The sequence below is a fragment of the Myotis myotis genome, unplaced genomic scaffold (assembly GCF_014108235.1).
Source record: "Myotis myotis isolate mMyoMyo1 unplaced genomic scaffold, mMyoMyo1.p scaffold_m19_p_16, whole genome shotgun sequence".
Lineage (NCBI taxonomy): Eukaryota > Metazoa > Chordata > Mammalia > Chiroptera > Vespertilionidae > Myotis > Myotis myotis.
In genome coordinates, this window is record NW_023416320.1 from 4446133 (window position 1) to 4464071 (window position 17939).

Genomic DNA, 17939 nt, shown 5'->3' on the forward strand with positions numbered 1-17939 from the left:
TGTGCACAGGTAGTGTCCCTAGTGGCTGCTGGCCAGCTAGGGCCTCCCTTCCTCTGCTGCCAGCTAGGGCCTTCCTTCATTCCACACTTCCCCCTGGTGGTCAGCACACATCATAGCGAGCGATCTAACTGCCAATTGTTTGAACTTCAGAGGGGACACTTTGCATATTAGGGGGCACTTTGCATATATATATATATATATATTTCATATATATATATATATTTCATATATATATATATATATATATTAAGATTAAACAGTTCCCTCTTAGCGTTTACCTCAGCTAATCCATTTGTGTAAAACATTGTACAAAATATTTCCAGTGAACCTCTGTGTCATAGGGATTTTAATATAAAAAATAAGACAGATCCCTACCTCTCCCATTGGGAGATTGTTTTGAAAGAAAGGAGACACTTCATTATTTACCGTATTTGTGAATAAATTAGATTGTCCTTAAAACTGTCTAAGAAATGTGTGTGTCAGTCCAACAAATAACTGTTATACATGTACTGTTATTTCCACTTTGTGGAGTTTAAAGTTAGGGACATAGGCCATTGTCTGGGGAGTAGGTAGAGGAAGGGGTATCAGCACAGGTGGCCAGAAGTACTGACTCTTTTCAAAATTCCTGTATGGGGATGAATAATAAGATGTCTCCTTTCATTGATTAAAAAATATTGTTGCTTTTATGTTTTGTTTCATTTGTATTTGCCAGCAGTTCCATATTTGGAGAAAAAGTATTGAGATTGGGGTGGGGGAGTGTCTGTGCACTGTAGTCTGACTTCCAATAGTTACTGCCACTTCCAGGTTTGAATCTGGCTTCCTGATGGTCCTGACACCGCCCTCCACATCCATCCACACTGAGTCATGGCAAATTCGTGCGCAAGATTTACTATGCCAATACCTTATTTTTACTGTTTCCTCTGCAAACTTACTAAGTTATGGTAATTCCTGATCCTTCATACTGGTTTGCTGTGTGAACTTTTAAGTTACATACATTGTATGGTTGTATCTAGTTAATATTGTTGAATAATCAGTCTGAGTTAAACAATAAAACGTTTGATTAATCTTCGGAGTATAGAAAATGTAAGAAATATTGTTTTATGTGTGGTAAAAATTTTTAAGTAGGTTATTGGTAACTGCCTTTAGTCTTGAATGGTTAAATATGGTTTGAATACTGTTTTCCTTGTATTCCCAAAGGATTTGATCTACGGAAGGAAAATACCCGTGTTATTTAAAAATATGGTCTCAGTATTTACTTACTTGAGAAATCTATTTTGATGTTCATTTAAACTGGGAATATATGCCTCAAATGTTATAAAGAAGTAACCTACCATAGATTAGCCAAATATAAATATTGCAAGTTATATGTAAAAATCGGATCTTTTTCCAACTTGCTGTATGTAACCTTTTTTGATCTGTGGAAAAGAGGACAAAAGCTATAAACTCAGAGCCACCTGTGCTTTTGTTGTGCCACATTTTCAGTGCCAGGAGCACATAGACCTGCACCTGTTGGTAATTCCGAGCAAGCCAGCCTTTGCCGAACGCCAGGCCTCTGCTTAAACTTTTTTACTGGAACTAAATGATGTTGCCATTTTTATTTTTAGGTTTGCTGGCATGGGTAATCTCATTAAGGTGCTAACCAGGGACATAGACCACAATGCAGCACATTTTTTCTTGGACTTTGAAAGTAAGTCTTTTTAGCCCTTCGCAGCTGGTGCATAATGGTAAAGGTGAAAGGTGAAAGGTGAATGATCCTCACACCACAGTGAAGGCCAGCCAGAACATTTGTTAATGAAGTATGGGGAATCAAAGTTTACATGATTTTTTTCCCTAATTGTAGGCAAACATCACCATCATACGTATAATTCTTTGGTTTTTCATTTGCTAAAATCATGTTGAGTCTGTAGCCAGTGCTGTCCTTTCATTAGTCCATGAAGCAAGGAGCCTTATGATGAACATTCTACTAGTATGCCTTGGTGACATGCTCACATTCCTGTGGCTGGATACCGTCGAAGTGTGCTGCACATCAGAATCAGTACTTAAATAACTGCCACCAGTTACAAATCCAAATTTGGATAGAAATAGCCGCTTTATTTCATGGCATACAGGACGTAAGTTTAACATTCTACTCCTTTAAGATGAAATGCAAAGGTGAGCTGTGGCCAAAACTCTTGATATTTGGCTTTGAAATAAATTGTTGTTTCGGCGCAATTTTGAACAAGATTATATGTGAATAATTCTTGATCAGAAATTTCTCTTCCAGAATACTAGCACTGTTGGAATACTTAGAGCATTTTTCATTATAAGGCCACTAATGAGACTTGTCTTGGGAGAATTTTGCGAAGAATCAGAGCAACAGTTGTGCCATTATGTACAGGAAGCCACATTTCACCTCTAGGTCCTCCACATCAACCGTGCGAGCCCGGTTTGCTGTCGCCCGAGCACAGTCTGGGTAACCTGAAGGACGAATTCATGGCCTAATGAATATTTTCCCTTTCGCTATTGAAACAAAAAATCCATTTCCAATGTTCTTTTTCATAAAGGGATATTTTCTCTTTTCTCATTCTTGTCTTGACAGGTACCTTAACATGGGGAATCTTCTTAAAGTTTTGACATGCCAGACCTTGAGCAGGGGCCAAATTTTTTCTTTGATTTTGAAAGTGAGAAGATGATTTTATATCTATTTCTCTTTGCCTGCAGTAGACTGCGTTTGTCTTGCACTAAATGGATGTTTCTACTTTGCCATCTGTTTAACTGCTTTGCATGACTGATCTGAATTGTTTGAGTAAAATTTCTGGTGCCTTCTAGAACTAAATAATCCTATTTTATAGATTAAATTGTAAAATGCTTTTATTTGAATTGTTACAAGAGATATCTCTTTAGTTGAGGATTATTCTACAATTTGAGATCTCAAATGAAAACGTTTAAGATTCTCATATGAAAACATTTCTATAAAAAACTTTGGTGGAAATTTGTTAACAGAAGCAATTTTTGAGGGGAATTATTGCAGTTTAGGAAAATTAAATATTAACTCCACGTACTATTGAAGTATTTTAAAACCCGAGTCCCCTACTGGGTTTCTCCTCTCACACCGTTCAGGATGTCTGCCAGATGTTGTCATAGGCAGAAAGACTCCACCTGGATCCTGAATATATGGTCTTACTAGATAACTGTCGTTTTAGTGGAGCTCTGCATTTTCCAAAGTCCTATTCTGTATGCCGCCTCCCAGGAAAACCTTACAAGCAAGAGGGCAGCTATCGCCCTCCTTCCTCTCCTCCTCCTCCGTTAGGAGAGTGAGGCCTGGGGAGTGAAGGGATTGTGCACAGTGACCGACCCCACACGCGCCTGGACCCTTCATCCCGGGCTGGGACTCCTTCTGCTGGGACATGATGCCTTTTATATGGACAAATGAGAGAATAATCCAGTCAGATTTTAGAGAATTAAAATCCACTAATACAGTAATGTGTTTAGATAAATCAGCCCAGACACACTCACTCTGTTAAGCTAGTGACTTTTTTCATCATATTGGTGATAGCACTTATTCCCAAACCTTTACTTGGGGCTACTTGGGGTTTCTCAAAAATGGTCTGATCTCTGCTAGCAGAATGGGCAGTAAACTCAGGTGCATGGAGAGACCATGGGAGGAAAGTGCTGACTGCTGCACACACCTGTCTGGGAGCGCCACTGCAGGGGAGAGGGGCGGCTTCATGTTAGCACCTCTTACAGGCTAACAGTGTATCTTCCCGCATCAGCTTGAGAGTTGAATCAGCTCATTCATTTGTGATGAGCCTCATGCATCGTGTCTTCTCTGCCCTCCAGGGAATACAGAAGCAGGTTCACAAACGAAGAGACAGTGTCGTTCTGCTTGAGGGTAATGGTGGGCGTCATCATACTCTATGACCATGTACATCCCGTGGGAGCATTTGATGTAAGTGGCCTTGTTTTATGTAATTCCCAACACTGGCTATAACCGAAAGCCAGACGCTTTTCCACGTTAAGAGCCGGCAGGCAGCACCGTTAGTCTGTGACCTGGGGGCCCTTGGCCTCCTCGGGCGGTGCTCCTACAGCCGGTGTACCGGTGGGAGAATGACCGGGGGAGTATTGTCGTTTAGAGCACGTCCTTGTAGGGAAACCTCACACTCCTGCATATTGGGCAATATAAACAATCAGACATAAGAAAAAATTGTATCCTGTCATTCTCTTGACCAAAGGCCATTTCAGACAAAAGATTTATATCTACATATGCAGGGTGGTAAATTTCGCTTTATAATTACACGAAACACAGAGTCTATTCTTGCAGTAATTATTAGTTAATTGCATTATTTTCCATGCGGACGATTGTAGGCCTACTTTTGCCCCACCTGTATATGAAGCGCCAGTAAAGGTGCTGCAGCGAATAAAGGTGAAGACCATGCATTTCCCTCCTCCAGTTCTAATAATCTGGGGCTCTGGCCTGGGTTTCTCTGTTTTGTAACTTCTCTCCTCGCCCTCTCACATCTGGTTCATCAGAATTATAACCAGGGCTGGGTGGGAATTGTCTTCCGGTTCCCTTTCCCAGCGGGGCAGGCTCTCAGCACCTCCTGTCTGGATTGCTGGCTGCCTTCATTAGTGCCCATCATATGGAAAGAGAAGTGAGTTCATTTATTGAGTGATTCCTGTGTCCCAGGAATTTTTCACTTAATCTTTCATTTACCTCGGAAAATACTCCTAAGAGAAAGGAAGTTTAGGGAAATGAAATCTTACAATGGCTCGTGAATGGTGAGCAGGATTTGGGGATTTTGAGCCCACGTTGCCAGGGGTGTCTATCTGGAGGGGCCTCCTTTCCGTGCCAGTGTGTGTGTGTCATCCTTTAAAGGCCACTCAGCACCCTTAGGAAGTCCTTCCTTAGCTCACCCGGGCTTTCTCATTGGTGGCGCTTCAGGTTGACTGAGTTGGTTCTTAAAAAGTTTTGTTTGACAAACTGAAAATAATAAGACTTGAGTAGATTTTTTTTTCTGTTTATGAGTAATTACATCTGTAGTGTGAGTTCTCTGGTTGTGGTGCTAGTGTAAGTATTACTGTTTTGAAAGTCATGTTAGCTGACAAAAAGATGTCTCACCTTTTCTGTTTTCTTTTCTCCTTAGATGAAAGGTTGTATCAAAGTTCTTAAGGACCAGCCTCCTAATAGTGTAGAAGGTCTTCTCAATGCTCTCAGGTGGGTGTGTGTCCGGGCACACGTGGGTCGGAAAAGTGCGTGTGAGAACGCGCTTCAGAGTGGGAGGAGCACAAGGCTGTGGATGTAAATGTTCATTCAGGAATGTAAAGATCCCCTTCTTATTGGTAACTTTGCTTCAGCTGCCTAGGAAGCATATGTTTGTCTCTTTACCTCTCTAAGCATTTACTTGAGTGCAGATAAAATTGATTGGGAATGAACTTAATAGGAATGGAGTTTAAGTTTCTTTAATTCGGAGAGACTGTGTATGGGCCTGCTTAAATGATACGTTCCTTAAAGCAGCTGTCTATGTGAAATTCTTATGAGGCAGATTGATACAGCGTTACGTTCTGCCTGAGATAGCTCCACAATATACCCACGTTCAAGCCTGGGGGGCCTGTTCCCATTGCTCCTCGTCTGGCCCGAGCTTTGGTCACCTGGACCCCGTGACAGCACCCCGGTTGTCCCTCTGCTGCTCCTTCTGCTCCCTCGGCCCAGAGCGACCCTTTCAGACCATCAGTGAAGTCACACATTGCCCCCCTGCTTCGTGTCCTGCCCTGGCTTTCAGTGCCCTCAGTAATCCCCACTCTCCGCCCTCGGCCCGCAGCCTCTGGGCGAGCTGGTCGGTCCTGGCTCGGGCTTCCCTCCTTTGCGGCCAGGTTATCCGTCTGCGTGCAGGTGTCTTATCTCTCTCCCTCTGCTCGCTTGTAAGCTCCTGGAGCCGCCTGGCACATAGTAGGCTTGCTTATTGGGTTTCTGCTCCTTCTGACAGGAATCCTGTCATGAATCTTCTTTTAAAATACGAACCACTCTTAGCGATTCCCTTTTAGATTCTTAATTTGTGTTTACAAACTTAGAGCAAAACACCCCTGCCTGGAAATAAGGCGCCTGGAGAACTGGGACACGGGATGTGGTAGGTAGACTGTCCTGAAGCTGAGTATGTGGAGCAGGGCCGCTGCCCTTTCTGTGAGGGCAGCGAGGAAGCAGGGATCTAGGCTCTGTGGGCCACGTGGCCCTGTCCCAGCTCCTCAAAGCTGCGTTCGTAGTGAGATGGTAGCCATAGGCCATGCTGAAGTGACTCAGTATGGCTGCGTCCCAGTAAAACTAAAAACTCAGTTCGTATGATTTCCATGTTAACATGAAGTGTTACTTTTATTTTGATACCCCTGCTTCCCCCGCAACCATTTAAACATGTAAGAATATGCTCAGCTCAAAGCTACAATTTTTCGACCCCTGAGTTAGAACAACAACAATTTTCCTCTGAGTGAGAAGTTACAGTCAATTGTTTACTTAGAATTTAACCAGATCTTCCGGACAGGGCAGGTCTAACAGTTTCCCAGCAGCTGGCTCTGCGTCTGAAAGGCGATGGAGGACCAGTGCGGAGCCTGAGCCAGCTGACGCGGGAAGGGACAGGCCTGACTGAGAGAAGGTTGCCTTGGCTTGTCCTTGTCGTAGAGCCGGAGGCCAGCGATGATGTGTGTTTTCTAATTCCCTGCAATGGGTGTTTCTTCCCGGTAGGTACACAACAAAACATTTGAACGATGAGACTACCTCCAAGCAAATTAAATCCATGCTGCAATGACACTCCAGAGCGAGCGCCTGCAGTGACTCGGATGCACAGTTTTTAGTGATTGCAATTACTCTCTCATTTACTCTCGCTTTAGTTCTTCCCTCTGTTCCTCTGCCCTCTTTTTTAATCATGTTCTTGTTCTTAAGACTTCTTTTCTGTGCCAAAATCAGTCAAGTTATACCCTGGAGGGGTTGCCTTTCAGACAGGCCACCTGAGGCAGCTAATCATGCATCGCATTGGGGTCTCCACTGAGAGAAATGCTGTGACTTGAACTAAATATTTTTATTTATTTTTATTTATTTTTATTTTTATTTTTTAAATATATTTTATTGATTTTTTACAGAGAGGAAGGGAGAGAGATAGAGAGTTAGAAATATCGATGGGAGAGAAACATCGATCAGCCGCCTCCTGCACATCTCCTACTGGGGATGTGCCCGCAACCCAGGTACATGCCCTTGACCGGAATCGAACCTGGGACCTTTCAGTCCGCAGGCCGACCCTCTATCCACTGAGCCAAACCGGTTCCGGCTGTTCATTTTCTCTTTAGTTTCAAGTGCCCTAGGAGCTGTATCAGTGAAGAAATTGCTTCAGCATATGTCTGAGATTTTGTTGCCTTTGGATTCTTCTAGAATTTTTATTTAATATTGCTTCTCCTGCATGGCGAAACTGCCTACTCTGCTATTTAAAAGCCCTCAATGACTTTATTTTCTACTGCTGCTTTTTTCATGTGCAGCCAAATGAAAATGTTTAAATTAATTGTGTTGTACAGATGGTACCCAACCCAAACTTTTTTTAAATTAGTAAGACTTTTGTTTAAAGTTTTAAGTTTGCATTTTGACCTTTTTGTAAGGATGTATGTTGTGTGTTTAACTTTTATTAACTAATGTTAAAACTGTGATGTGTGCCCTAACCAGTTTGGCTCAGTGGATAGAGCTTCGGCCTGCAGACTAAAAGGTCCCAGGTTCGATTCCGGTCAATGGCATGTAACTTGGTTGCGGGCACATCCCCAGTGGGGGGTGTGCAGGAGGCAGCTGCTCGATGTTTCTCTCTCATCGATGTTTCTAACTCTCTATCCCTCTCCCTTCCTCTCTGTCAAAAAAATCAATAAAATATATTTTTTAAAAAACCGTGATGTGTGCGTAGAGTATTACGTATGCATGTTCACGTTTAAAGAATGGCTGTTGATGATAAAATAAAAATCAGCTTTCATTTTTCTAAGTGTGGCCTGGTTTCCTGAGGTTTGGTTTTAGGCGTCCAGGGCTCTCCCCTTGTGTTTTTATGAAATGCACGTACACATTACACAATTTCCCTTTTAGGAGAGAGCTGGGTCTTTTGAATAGCATTTTTCTCTTTATTGTCTGTGTGTACCCCGTTTTCATTGCTTTCCGAAGCTTGCCGAGGGCAGTAAGACCAACGATGATGGACTGCTAGCCTTGCTTACCTCGTGTGGATGGAGTAACTGCAGGACGTCCACTCTTGCGGGGTCTGGTTTCCCAGGAGCGAGGGGGATGGGCAGCAGGACGCAGAGTGGGAGGAAGAGCCTTCATGCGGGGAGGGGAGTGAGCGTGAGGGGCTTCCCAGGAGGAGCTGAAGTCCCCGATCCCCCACGTGGGAGAAAACGAGCATGTTTGTCATTCAAGGCCCTAAAACCTTACTTTGTGAATGTGCAGGTGCGAGATGCTGCTTAAAGGCTGTCTAGTCCACACAGGCTGGTGCTTTAATGGGGACAGTGTTGAAGCTCTGACACCATTAAAAGGGTTAACTGTGGACGTGGCTCCTGGAGGCTCTGGCCAGACCCGGCTCAATAGGGCAGCTCAGGAGCCGTGGCCCTTCCGATGGAGCCCTGCAGCCTCACGGCTCAGCACATTCTCGTCCATTCGCAGCCGCCTCTGCGTTCGCTGTTGAGACCGTGTCCATGCCATGTCCCACGTCATGGCTCTCATCGGCTGGCCCTGAGCCTGTCATCTTCCTCCCTAACATCCACCTGATCTTTCGAGGACCAGCCTTTGGGATAGCATTCTCCAGGTCCTTCTGGACCCTTCTGAGAGTATTGTCCTGGGTTAAATCGTGAACCCCCAAAAGGTATGCTCCCCCGCAACCTGCAAATGTGACCTTCTTGGGAAAAAGGGTTTTTTCAGCTGAAACGAAGATCTGTAGTTAAGGTCACCCTGCATTGGAGTGGCCCTAAATCTAGCGTCACTTCTGTAAGAGGAAGGAAGGGGATGGGCACAGAGCAGGAGGCCACGTGAAGATGGATGGAGGCAGAGGCTGGTGCAGTGAGACTACCAGCCAAGGAACCCGGAATGGCTGGCACCACCCGTCACAGGCCGGATTCTCTCTCAGCCTCAGCACCAAGCCTGCGGACACCTTGATCTCAAACTCTGCCTTCCAGGACTGAGAGAATAAATTCTGTCATTAAGCTAACCTTGGGAATTGGTTATGGCAGCCAGGAGCAACTAGGACAGGTATCTCCTCCAGCCCCTTTGATATGTCACTGCTCTTGCAGGTGATTTTTTCTGATCCTCTGAGAACTTGAGAAGGTCCATGGGTGATGTTCTGTCGGTGCCCAGAGGACCTTGCACTGTCCCTGAATTTCAGGCAGGACAAGTGAATGCTAGTGGACAACCATAAACAATGACACAGCCGGGACCAAGGATCACTGCTATGGCCCTGTCGCTAGCCCAGTGCACGCCTGCATGTTGGGGAGGACGGAAGAAGCCTAACTCTGCACTGGGGTTCCCAGCTAATCTATGGACCAGACTGCCCAAACCGCCTTTTTTTTTTTTTTTTAAATATATTTTATTGATTTCTCACAGAGAGGAAGGCAGAGGGACAGAGAGCCAGAAACATCGACGAGAGAGAAACATCGATCAGCTGCCTCCTGCACACTCCTCACTGGGTATGTGCCCATAACCAAGGCACATGCCCCTGGCCGGAATCGAACCTGGGACCCTTGAATCCGCAGGCCAATGCTCCATCCACTGAGCCAAACTGGCCAGGGCAAACCACCTGTTTTTTGTGAACTAAATCATTTTTACATTTTAAAAAGGTTGGGGAAAAAAAGAATATTTCATGGCATGTGTAAAGTATATGAGATTCAAATTCTAATGTCCATAAATAAAACCTTACTGGAGCACAGCCTCACTTGTTTATGTATCATTTGGGGCTACTTTTGCGTCACGGTAGTAGGAAGGAACTCTTGTGACCGGGGTCATGTGGCCCTCCGAGGTGAAAATATTTACCATTGGGCCTTTTACAGAAAGTTTGCTGACCCTCCTCTAATGACAAGAGCAAGTGAATCTGAGAACCAAATGTCAATCTTTTATTTTATTAATTCTCACCCCAGTATATTTTTTCTGTCGATTTTTTAGAGAGTAAAAGGGAGGGAAAGATAGAGAGACACTGATTGGTTGCCTTCCACACTTGACCAGGGCCAGGGATCGAACCTGCAACCAAGGTATGTGCAAATTGAACCTGCAACTCTTTGGTGCATGGGCTGATGCTCTAAGCACTGAGCGACACTAGCCAGGGCCCAGATGTCAATCTTGTTATGACCACAGAATAAAGGATAATTTGTGAGGTGATGGAGGTGTTAACCTAATTGCAGTAATCATTTGTAATATATGTGTGTATGAGATCATCACATTGTACCCATTAAATTTGCTTATATGTCAGTATCTCAATAAATAGGAAAAATAAGTAATAAAATACAGCGTCCAGGTTCCCTTTAGAGACTGATTTAGAAGGTATGGAGTGAGCTCAGGGACTCTGAGTTTCCACAATGTCCCAGGTGATTCTGATGCAAGGGGTCCCCACAGCACCCTGAGAAAAGCTGGCACTCCTGGCCCAGAGGAGGAAGTGTGGGGCTGCGGGTGCGGGGATGTGAGAGGCTCCAGCAGGGATACCCTCGGCTCAGCTGGCCTGGCGTCTCCCTCCCTGGACATTCTTCACATCACAGATGGTGAGGAGGAGACACGCTTGGCAGAAGGTGAGTTTCAGGCTGGGCAGATTCTCTGCCTAGACTTTGGGCCCCACTGAGCCCTGACCTCCATTTGGGGGTTAAATGGAAAGCCTGTGTGTTGCCCCAACTCAAACCAAGGGAGGCCTTAATACTGTCATCAATGAGAGGCCTAGAAGGAAGGTTAAGATGGGTTAAAATTAATGGGTGATGGCGTGTTTGCAATTTGACAGCGAAAGCCTTACTGAGAAGTGACTTGTTAAACTGAAACAAAGGCATGTGAACTCTAGCTATTTGGGGGGCAGTTTCCAGGTAGAGGACTTAACCAAAGGGAGAAATTTCTGGCATGTGAACAGCTGAAATGAGAGAGAATTCATTGGAATGTGAAGTCAAGTGTGTGCAGGCCATTGTTGATCGTTATCATGGCTTTGTACTTGAAGGATTGGCAGGTAGTGGAGGGGTCAGATGTGAGAATAAACAAATCATCTCTTCTGTCAAAGAACAGTTTAGACAGCTGCCATTTTGGACTGTGTGACTTGGGAGCCACCATGTTGGCCGCATGGCTTGCAGTTCCCCTGGGGGCCGCCATCTTGAAACGGCAAAGGCCACGCCCCCCACCCCCGCCCCTTTGAATTAGCCAATCTCGAAAGACTGTGCTCCTGAGCTCCAATGAAGAGTGAGGGGCAGGTCCCATGTATGAGGGATTATAAAGCGGAGCAGACCACCTGCTCGGTGTGTGAGTGCCTCCAGACCATGTATGCACACCCTTCTACGCAGAAGTGAAGATATTTGCCTTGCTGCCTGGCTTCCGAGTATGTTTTGTGTTCTACCAGGACCCCTGAATTGGGGGGGGGCTCACCTTATTTCTTTTTTTTTCATATTTCTTTATTGATTTCAGAGAGAAAGGGAGAAGGAGAGAGAGATAGAAACATCAATGATGAGAGAGAATCATTGATCGGTTGCCTCCTGCACACCCCCCACTGGGGATCGAGCCCGCAACCTAGGCATGTGCCCTTGGCTGGAATCGAACCCAGGACCCTTCAATCCACAGGCTGATACTCTATCCACTGAGCCAAGCCGGCCAGGGCGCACCTTATTTCTTACACAGATCCCCAGTGAGGTATGCGATGCACTTTTAAAAAGATGCTGTGATTGCCATGTGGACAGTAGACACAGTAAGGGCAGAAGCAGGAAGTCTAGTTAGGGATTGGGATAATCCAGGTAAACTTTGATGGTGGATGGGGCAGGGCGTTGGCCCTGGAAGTGATCAGATAGACCCTGGTCTGTGCAAAGGCAGAGCAACATCTACAAGAGTGGTGTGACATGGCTTCCTACAGCTCTGACACTCAGAAAAGTAATTCTGAAACGGGCTGGTTGGTAGGGAGTGAGGTGATGGATGAAGAAGCAAGAAGTGAGGGGGAGGAAATATGAGTGGTAAGAATCAGGGCAACTGTTGTGGAGTCCTTGAGGGAGGAAATTCTGGAAATAATGGGTCACCATGCACTTAGAACGTGTAAGGATAAGCTTACCTTCCATTTTTCTGTAGTTCTCCTGTGGGAAGTCACCTATTGTCTTCTCTAGCAGAGAGGTGTGGACAAGGAGCCCAGAATGCTGGTGACCCTTGAAGCCCTGACAAAGGTCAGGGCTATGCACCCACTGTTTAGTTGAGACAATGGTAGCTGAAGCAACTTCTCCACCAGATAGTCATGTAAATCCTTACTGATAAGATAGTCTGTCTGTTACTGGAACTTGCCTGCCTAAGGGCTATATGTGGATCCCAAACTAAATAAAAGGATGGCAAAGCCTGAGCACAAGTGAAGTCCATCCTCTTGGGATGGGCTCTCGCCTGGCCCCCCAATTTCCAAATTATTGTCTTGTCTCTTTCATTTGTGTGTGGCCCCTCTTCCAGATCCTGAACCCTGAACCACACTGCATGTGGGGGAACATTACACATTTTCCATTTTTAGAAGGTGCATGGTTGGTATCCCCACACTAAAGCTAAGCCTGTGGAGTTGGGGACTTGGTCTTACCTTGATACCCCAACACTGGAATCGAAAAAATGTGTAGAAAGTGTAGACCCCAAACCTAGAAACCAGCTGGCTAACTGGCTGGCTCAGCAAGGGTGGGGCTCTGAGAAGCTTTAAGGGAACAGAGAGGGAAGTCGGGGGGAGGTAGGAGGGTTTGGGGGAGAGCAGAAACCAAGAAGCACATCATGAAACTTGTAAGGCCTTGGGGGTAGGAAAGGGGAAAGAAAGTAGAGGAGAAGGAGGAGGGGAAGCAGGTGTGAGGCAGGGAGGGGCCGAGAAATCTCCATCATGCTGGGCAATGGCCACCCCAGCTCAGTCTCCTCTGAAACCTTAAGGAAATTGGCGTCGCTTACTCTTATGCAGGGGACCAAGCACTTCCCTGTGACTTGGGCACAAACAGAAGACCCTGTGCGAGGTTGCCAGGAGGGAGGCATGGGTGCTGCTTGCACACTGCAGGGAGGAATGTGGAGCTTCTCTGCTTTTCCAGGATCGCTGCTTCCCCACTGGCGGCTGTTCCCAGTGGACGACCAGGGGTGCTCAGCTGTGGCTGCACACTCACTGTCCCAGGTTTCCCGTTTATATCCCTCCTCTGGGATGTCGGAGGTGCTTCTCGATGGAGAACAGGGAACTGGGAAAGGAAAGCTGTGGTGAAGTTGGTTCTAAAGGAAGCCTAATTAAAAAAAACACACCAAAAAACAAAACAGACTTCCCTGGACTCACATAATGAAAGGAGTTTTTAGGGGTAATGAAGCATGGTAGCAACCATGCTTGGGTAAAAATTGCTGTTTAGTATTTTAACCCTGCTGATTTGGCTTCTATAATTATTTGCTTGCTAAAATAATAGGAAAGTTATTTTGATTTTCCTAACTTATATAAGTTATCCCCCCATTTGATTGAATACTTCATTGATTGTGGTTTTGTTGCAGAAGGCCAAAGAAATACCAAACATGCTTCCTAGAGAAAGGGAGGGACCCTGTTTATTAACACTAGTGGACTCCGGGAATAATTTCCGAGTAACATGCAGAGGGCTTCACTTTTTATAACCTTCTGGGGTCTTTGTCTTGCAGATATGGTTCCACCCCCTTTCATGGGCTTACAGGAAAGCCCCCAGGTGTTGGGGGGTCCCCAGGCCATATCTGAAGATCTGTCCTGGGGCCAGTGATAATGACCTCACCTCCCCCCCCCTACCACCCCACCCCCCCTCCGCGTGCCCCCCTCCCCCCTGCAGTGCATTGTTTACAGTTTTTATGTCCTGACACACCTTGCAAGACCAGTTTCTTCCTCAGTTTGAATAGCCCCATTGTTTTTTTTTCTCTTATTTTTTTTAATTAAATCTTTATTGTTCAGATTATTACATTTGTTCCTCTTTTTTCCCCCCCATAACTCCCCTCCTCCCAGTTCCCGCCCCACCCTCCGCCCTCACTCCCCACCCACTGTCCTCATCCATAGGTGCACGATTTTTGTCCAGTCTCTTCCCGCATCTCCCACACTCCTTTCCCCCCCAAGAATGGTCAGTCCATTCCCTTTCTATGTCCCTGATTCTATTATAATCACCAGTTCATTCTGTTCATCAGATTATTTATTCACTTGATTCTTAGATTCACTTGTTGATAGATGCATATTTGTTGTTCATAATTTGTATCTTTACCTTTTTCTTCCTCTTCCTCTTCTTAAAGGATACCTTTCAGCATTTCATATAATCCTGGTTTGGTGGTGGTGATCTTACTGGTCTTTCAAAAACACATTCCTCTGTACCTGGAGACCAGGTCAGCATAATTACTCAGATAATGTGTTTTCACATTATCTCCAGATAATGTGTTTTCGTTGACTCAGTGAAACTATAATTAATCTTTGTAAAAAAACTAATTGCTCAATTTAAGCTTCTGTAATAAACCGCTTTTTGCAAGCCAGGTTCCTCATTCCAAACCTTGAGATGTAATCAATACCTTTGTGATATTTGCCTATATAAGTCTGATGTTTCGGCCAAGGGGCACTACGAGATTTGGAGAGCAATTGCCCCCTCATAGTCCTGGCTTTGAAATAAGTGTGGCTCCTTAATTCGACTTCTTGAGGCATCCTTTGTGTGATTCCCGGGGTACAATACAACAGTAAAATGGGCAGGTTTAGGGAGTTTTAGGAATTAGGGGGTCCATGGGGGAGGGAGGCACAGTTGGTTGGGGACTTGAAGCTGGTAAAAGGCATATATTCACAAAGAATTAAAGATGCCACAGGATAAGGGAAGAGGAAGACACCCATTCACAGAGGGTAGGGGAAAGCACAGGGAGTAGAGAAACAAAAGGAAGAAAGAGGAAAACAGGTTTTCACAGGGAATAGAGAATTCTACCACAGAAGGGGAGAAAAAAGGGGGGGGGGCCCACAGGGGTTTGAGCTTTGATGCTGCTATAGTGACCAATAAGAAGAGAGCATCAAAAGACAAAGAACTGCAACCTTTATAAACCTTAAGAAATAGGGGCTTAGTGGGTAACCCCCTTCAGGACCCCTCTCCCCATCTTGGAGTCTGTACTTGTTTCACATAAATTTCCACCTTTCCATATACCACCTTTATCCATGGCTTCATTCTTTGAATCCACCTGGACAAGAACCTGGGAAAGAAAACTTTGCATCCTGCCCAGAGGAAAGCCACCCATTTCAGTTTGGTTTTTGAATTTTAATAACATATCCCAAACAACTGAGTCACATTTTCTTGGCTTCTAGAATGTTCCAGAATAGGGCAGGGCTCTCAGGTGCTGGCATGTGGTACAGTGGTATATGCACCTACAAAATTGTATATTTTGAGCCTGTTGTTTTTACAATGCAAATTATAGAAAGTAAATTCAGTCTGGGGAAATCTTTTGGGTTGCTGGGTCATGTAGAAAGCACAGCCGTGAGCCCTCTGGCGCATGGACTGGTTGTCCCGTTCCCCAGGTGGGGAAGGGCAGGTGTGGGACTTGCGTGAACAGTGGATGGAAGAAGAGGGGATAAGTGCCTTGTGAAGCTCCCTCAGCTGCCCTTCTGAGCGTCAGTGCTGGGACTGCCTGCTCCCACAGGCTCCCCTCTGCCAGGCATTTCCCTTTGTCCATGAGGCCACAGGAGTGATCACGAAGTAATTAGAAAGTAAATGGGTTTGGGGCAAGTTGTTTTGTCCTTTTAAAAAGAAATCTTCTTGCCCTGACTGGTTTGGCTCAGTGGATAGAGCATCGCCTGTGGACTGAAGGGTCCCGGGTTTGATTCCAGTCAAGGGCATGTACCTTGGTTTCGGGCACATCCCCAGTGCGGGGTGTGCAGGAGGCAGCTGATCCATGTTTCTCTCTCATCGATGTTTCTAACTATCACTCTCCCTTCCTCTCTGTAAAATATCAATAAAATATAAGAAATCTCCTTTTTCTTTACCACTAAAGATTGTAAAATCAATTGAACATGACACACAGGAGGGCAGCATTAATTCCCATTGAACAGAGTCTCTGCCCAGGTCCTGCATGTACCTCTTCTTCTCTCCTGAAGCGTATCTCTACCTTTCTTGCTGACACACGGCCACATCTTACACAGTGCGTTTAAAGTGGCATGTAGCCAAATAAGTTGTTCCAGCAATGACTCTGCCATGAACGAACTTAAATCAGACTTGCTCAGGCTGTTCTCCGTCTGGGTCAGGAACAGACACGCTCTGCTTCTGGAAATACTATATAAATCCTGCCCAACTTCACTCTGTAGCCTCGGCTGAGAAGGACTTGAGAGGTAAGACCGTGATCCAGAGCTCAGCCCCAGACCTGGTCTGGAGGAGATGAGGGCCTCATCTGCTTCTTGTTACAGGGTATTGCTCTGGAACTTGAGTCGGGACCTGCTGGTGGGAAGAAAACACGACCAGCGGAGTCGCACTTCTCTGTTCTCTGGATTTTGTCTGACCTCAGGCGCTCTGGAGATTGGAAGGAGCCCTACCCATTGGAGCCTTTCTCTATAAGACAAGACAATATACAACTGGTAAGTTCTAACCAGGGACCAGGGGGTGAATAAGAAGATACTGTTATCGGTGGAAGTAAGGTTCTTGGGGTGCCACGAGGAAAAGAATTTCCTGAGGTCCCCATAGGAGGATGGAATTTCATGGAGTGGAGAGCTTTATTGATGATGTAAAATTAAGGGGTTTCCCTCCAAGGTCCCATCTCTGTCCATCTTGCCATCGAAGAAGTCCAATCTTGCCTTCAGCAGGGCTAGGATCAAGGTCACTGCCCAGAATTTTAGTTCCATGTTAAAGTCCAGTCCAGCTCCTGGCTAGCTTAGTTGTGTTCCCAGCTGGGTCCTGTTAGGTTAGGTGGCTCAGGAGGCGGCGAAGGAAATAAAGAGAGTTGATCAGAAAAGGAAGGAAGAAAAGTTTATTCTGCGTCCCCAGGAGACCCACGTACCCCAAGGACAGGGCACGTGGATTCACGCCAACAGGGAGAGGGGCACTTTTTTTATACTGCCGTTGGGTGAGGGGCGGGGACATGAGCTGAGGTATTCAGTTGAGGAAGTTTCAGCTGCAGGGGGTCAGCCAGGTATTCAGGAATGAGTCAGTATCTGTGTGGGGGTTGGTGTTGATTCAGGGAGAAGCCAGTATCTGTGTCTGGCATGCTGATCTGCCAGAAATGCCAGGGGGAGTCCATTATCTTGTCACATGTCTGCATGTATCCGATCCTGGGCTCTCTCCAACCTAACAGGTCCATTGTGTGGGGTCAGCACAGCATGGACCATGGGGCTGCTTAAGGCCATGTGGCTATGGAGAGAGAATGAGAGCACATGGCTGAGTGTGGGTCACAGAGCAAGAGAGAGAAAGAGAACAAGAACGAACAAGAGAGAGGGAACTCTTTGGGGTTTTAACCAGGAACTTCTTCAAACCAATTAACTCTTCAAGATTTCACATGCTTCTGATGGGGTCATCTCCTAGCCAATCCATTGTTCCCCAGGCTAGACTGACAGCCAAGCATCCCTCCTGCAAGCCCCTCCCCGACTTATGCACATGCGCCCATCTCCACTTGTGTTCTCTCCCTGCCCCCAGTGACCTGCAGGGAGTGGACCGGTGGTTCCCTGGGGAACATGAAGCTGCCCAGATGACCATGCTTATGGTGTCTGGCCTCCCCTTTGTTTTTTCCCCTTTATTAATATTAACCAGCTAACTCCGGCAATAACAATACTATGATCAGAGAGAGAAATGTTCAGACTTGG

At 45.8% G+C, this 17939-nt stretch overlaps 1 protein-coding gene across 2 annotated transcripts in view; it reads left to right on the top strand.

Moving 5' to 3' along the window:
• Positions 1 to 16318: 16318 nt before the first annotated feature.
• Positions 16319 to 17939, top strand: part of LOC118670592 (gasdermin-C-like) — a 75389-nt gene continuing 73768 nt past the window's right edge. For both annotated transcript variants that reach the window (XM_036337656.1, XM_036337657.1), the window contains exons 1-2: positions 16319 to 16478; positions 16554 to 16721. The gene's annotated coding sequence lies outside the window, so the exon portion shown is untranslated. The remainder of the gene's footprint in view (positions 16479 to 16553; positions 16722 to 17939) is intronic.